At 45.3% G+C, this 5253-nt stretch overlaps 1 pseudogene; it reads left to right on the top strand.

Moving 5' to 3' along the window:
• The first annotated feature begins 2086 nt into the window (after positions 1-2086).
• Positions 2087-4235, top strand: LOC146776111 (E3 SUMO-protein ligase KIAA1586-like; annotated as a pseudogene).
• The last annotated feature ends 1018 nt before the right edge of the window (positions 4236-5253 follow it).

Raw genomic sequence — 5253 nt, 5'->3', positions numbered from 1 at the left:
TCCTGCGGTGCGTCTGATGTCCCTGGCCCACACTCACAAATGAAGATGAGGTGCACTGGCAGAGTGCACCCAGAACTGGTTTAGATTGGGTCCAGGACCCCTTACACAAGAAGAAAAAAGACTTTTGGGGTATAAAAGTAGGACTGGAACCCCAGTAAAATTAGATTAGGAAACTTTGTGATCAAGAAGGAATCCCTGCCAAAAGAAGAACAGCCAGGAAGACTGAGGAAAAGTGCTGCCATTGCCGAGTGTCTGGGAGCTGACCTACAGTTGCTGTGATTGCTGAGGAAGAGGACCAAGGGACTGTCTGCTGTGTGCTGTGTCCTCCTTACTCTGCCTCAAGCGTGATCTGCCTCAGGATTGTGTCCCTCACGCTCTGTGCAGATTAACGCACCACTGAGGAACTTTGGAGCGCCTGCTTTGCCCCCGAGCGCTGTGTGTGCATTGACTCCACCGCCATCCCTCAAGCTGCGTTGTGTGCCCGAGGCCAGGTTCGCCGCTCTGAGAAGGAGCCTTGAAAACACCCTGCCGGTATTCACCACCGCCGGCCCTGGATCGTCATTTCCGAGCCGCGCTCGGATTGGTCATAGCAACGAGGGTTTCCCCCAGCAAAGCGGAGGTTCGTCAGGCGGAGATGCATTGAGTCTGGAGAGGCGCGAGGCGTCCCCTAGCAACCGGGGTTCCCTCGTGCTCGTCATCGAGGAAAGAAGCTGAACCTGAGGCCGAGGCACGTCCAACCGGCGAAAGCGGCTTCATCGGAGATCAGCACGGACCGCAGAGCCCCCTTCACATCCTAAGGTAACCGGCTCCAACACGTGACCGGAGTTTGCACAGGGGGGGAGATTGTGATCACACGCGCTACCGGTGGGCCGCCGCAGGGGTGATTAAAGCTTGGTGACTTGACTATGGCAATCACGGGGGTGATTTGAAAAAGCGCTATTTTTGAGATTTGAGAAAGCTCTATTTATGCTACTTTTTAAAAAAAACTTTATTTTGCATTTTAATAGTAAACAATACGATACATTCGTAGTATAGCAGTCATGTACGCAAATGACGATGTTGTTTTACAGCTTACAGTTAATTGCATTTTCATCGCATTTATGTGAAGGGAAATATACAAAATTTCTTATCGCCTACACATTAGCCAATCTCTAATTACACATTAGTTGCCCCTACTAATCCATTGTAGTGTAATAAGAAGGTGTTTTACAGTTGTGATATATGGGAAAACGCTACTTTGGGTGATTCTCTGACTCCACGAGTGCAGCTGGGGCATTTTTGAAAAACATCTCAGTCACATTAGTTTTGAAATAATGTTCCACATGCTAGGAACAGGAGTCCTCCAAGCTGAAGGCCTCAGTCAATTTCATTATTCACCAGGTTTAAGGGAACATTATCCAAGTGAGCATTTTTAAGAGAACATTATTCAAGTGAGCATTTTTAAAAGAACATTATCCAAGTGAGTATTTTTAAGAGAACATTACCCAAGTGAACATTTCTCAAGAGAACATTTTCTAAAACAGGAGTGATTGTGTATGTTTTGTTTATAACGTTTTGATATGCCTAATCTATATAAAGTAATTTATATTATTTTAAATACTTGGTGTAGTGTCCATTTGTGGTGTTGCACTATGGTACTGTGAGTGTTGGTACAAATACTTTACACATTGCCTTGGGGATAAGCCTGTCCGCTCGTGCCAAGCTACCAAGGGGGTGAGCAGGGGTTATCTACAGTGTGTAAAATAATATTTCAGTGATGCAGTAGGATGGCAGTGCCTCAGGATATTTTTTATTCCATGCAGTAGTCTATTCTTGTTCCACTGCACAATGAGAGATCCTTTCAGGAGCAGCACAAAGTGAAGAGTAACATCTGCCTGCCAAATGGCACTCCAATTATACATTGTTGATCACTGGAGTAAACTATTACATTTTTGTTGCAGATAAGAGGCTTAATATTCTCGTTGTATGACGCAAGGCCTTATCACCTGGAAACCAAAATCGGCAGAGGAAATCAGCAGAGGAAGATTTTCTTTTCTTTGTCAGATATACCAGTCCAGCCTTCAAGAATGAAGTTCTAAATTTTACCATGGCTACTAGTGGCTTATCTGCTTCTGCTCTGAAGCGCAAGTCTATGCAGTCTTCAATGATTGACTTCCTACCGTCACTGAAGCACCAGCGTGTTACAGGGGAGTCTTGTCCAGTGCAACCAACTAGTGACGAGGCTAGTAAAACTCAGCAAGAGTCTACCAAGGACAGTCCACCTTTACAAAGACTTCAATGTGTGCCAGAGAAAGAAACCGTCAAACTCCCTGACTGCTGGAACACTAAACAGTGGTATTACTTTCAAGAGGAATATAAATGGTTGTATCCTAAGTCAAGCAATATTGGATGTTCTTCCTGCAAACAGGCTAAATCAACAGGTCTTTCAGTGCACAATAACACCCAGGGCATGCGCATAAGTAAAGAGTGGGCAGATGGCGAGGTTGGTCCTTCCGGTGACGGAAAAGCTTCCAGGCAGAAACAGCTCAGGAAGAAGATTATGAAGCATAAGGTGAGCGCTGGTCACTTGGCAGCTGAAGACATTCTTACAGCTCAGCAGGAAAACACATTGGTGGTGACAGTACACAAATGTAATGCAAAACATATGGAGAGCACATGCAGGGTACTTGACACTGCCTACTACTTGGCAATAAAAGATCGCCCTTTCACTGACCACCCTGATCTAATTCTTATTCAGGCAAAGAATGGCAGTGCAATGGGCCGTGTTTTGCACAGCAATGTGACTGCAACTGAAATAATAAAACACATTGCACTGGAAATGCAACAAAGATTGGTCTGTCTGGTCTATCAGACAACACAAACCAAAGATCACAGTATTCATTGATGAAAGCACTTCTATTAGCAATGCTTCTACCTTAATCATCTACCTCCGTGGCATTTTTGGAAATGAAAGTACCCCAGTGACCATCTATTTCGGCCTTCTGGAGCTGACAGAAACAAATGCCCTTGGCATAAAGACAGCTCTCCTAAGCTACTTTGAAAAAGTTGGACTCACAAAAAGTCTGCTACATGATATCTTGATTGCAGTATGTTCAGATGGAGCAGCAGTAATGTTTGGTAAAAAAGGAGGAGTAGTAGCATTGCTGAAATCAGAATTTCCAAATCTTGTACTGACATGGCATTGTTTGGCTCACAGACTAGAACTTGCTGTGGCAGATACAGTTGATGAGGTTGCCGGGGTCAATCACTTCAAGATTTTCATGGACTCATTGTATGCCACATACAGCATGTCGCCAAAAAACCAGAGAGAGCTAAATCTAGCCGCCAGCGAGGTATGTGTACAGCTTCAGAAGATAGGGAAAACGCTTGATACTAGATGGGTAGCATCCAGTTACAGATCTGTGAAAGCTGTTTGGAACTGCATCCCTGCCTTGTGCAAACATTTTGAGAATGCTTCTAAAGACCCATCCAGACCCATAAGAGACCGGAGTAAGTATGAAGGTCTCTTAAAGAAGCTTACATCCTATTCTTTTATCAGAGATTTGGGGGTAATGTGTGATGCACTTCAATATCTCAAAGACTTATCACTCTCCTTACAGAGGAAGGACATTGCAATTGTTAATGCCCACAGACTTTTGGTTAGTCAAGTATGTATATTTAGAGCAATGAAGGACTCACCAGGGGAGTTTGCTTCTGCGGCTCAGAGAGCAGTTGACGAGGGCAAATTCAAGAATGTTCCTCTTTTCCATGGTAGAAGTAACTCTGTTGCCCTTAATCAAAATCAGTTTTACCAACGTCTGTCTGTAAATATCAATAAACGATTGATTACAGGATTGCAGGATTACAGCCAGCAGTCATGCCGCCGCCGTGGGACCACTGCCACGTCATGTGCACTGTGTGTCAATGCACCATGCTGTGCATGCCACACAGTGCACGCAGGAGCATGGCTTGTGGGGGGGGCACATCTTGTGCCCCCTGCTCCCACCCCCCTGGGCAGATTTGGCCAGGGGACTCATTGGGGGCCCCTTTCCCTATCTTTCCGCCAAGCATTTCATGGCGGGCTCATCGCCATAAAATGCTTGGTTGAAAGGCAGGTCGTAATTCAGTTGGTGGTGCCGGCATCGGCGCAAATTCGTTCTCCAATCCGCACCGCAGAAGGATCCTGGCGGTGGCGGCGGTCTTGTGGCGATCGCACCGCCACACTCCGTATAGAGCGAGTGGACCCGCAGGGGTGACAGTGGTCGGACCGCCACCGCAAGTACATTGGTTGTTGGACCACCATATTCGTAATAAGGCCCTTAATCTGGTCCTTGGTGCTGTCACCAATTCTAGAAATGCACACAGTGTGGGTCCCAACTCTGAGGGACCACACACTGTGGGCAAGTTGTAGTGAATAAAAGATGGTCCAATCCAGGTAGTTTCTTTATATAGATTTATTTAAGATAGATGTTACAGCGTAGAGCCCCAGCAGGAGCAGCCTTCCTGCTGCTCAGCCCATCCACCAACTGACTCACACACTCACCAACATTCCACTCACCAACATTCTCTCACCACAGTCACACTGGCTGAGCAGCAGGTATAACACATCTCCTTTCTTTATATTATTACAGAAAGACTCTAAATAGAAAAACAATGAAGTCTGATGTAAGCAAAGGAAGACATAAGAACAATAGTATGCAACAGAATGACAACAGAACCATTGCCACACATAAGCAAAATAGCAACGATCTGAAATGTCAACATAAAGATAATAGATGGAAAACATTATGCTTCAAGAAATAAAAAGAAAGAGAAAAAGGAACACAAGTGCTATAATAAGAATACACTCATGCACCATCTCCCTTTCTACCACAGCAAAAATACAAACACTACTACACCGCAAACCACAAACAAACCCATATACCTTAAACATGCCAGCTGGCCAGGCAAACAAGAGTAAAGTGAATAGGGTGCCAACCACAAGGTGTAGAAGAAAACCATCCAACAAGAACAACAACAAAAATTTTGCTGAAGCATGGGTAGAAAGTGTGGAAAGGCGCTCCACATGGAATCAACGACATCACAGCTGTCCTTCACCCAAGCCCAAAGCTTGGGTGGGAAGTGTGGAAAACAAGTCCACACGAACCCAGAAAAGAACACCAATCACAAGCACACAGCTAACAGCACACACTAGCAAAAACACACACTCTTTGCAAATCTGGCTTTAACGCAGCCCTTCACCCAAACCCAACGTTGGGGTGGTATGTGTGGAAA

This window comes from Triturus cristatus, chromosome 12 (genome assembly GCF_964204655.1).
Source record: "Triturus cristatus chromosome 12, aTriCri1.1, whole genome shotgun sequence".
Lineage (NCBI taxonomy): Eukaryota > Metazoa > Chordata > Amphibia > Caudata > Salamandridae > Triturus > Triturus cristatus.
The sequence above is the reverse complement of the archived record's forward strand: the minus strand, read 5'-3'. Positions and strand labels throughout refer to the sequence as shown.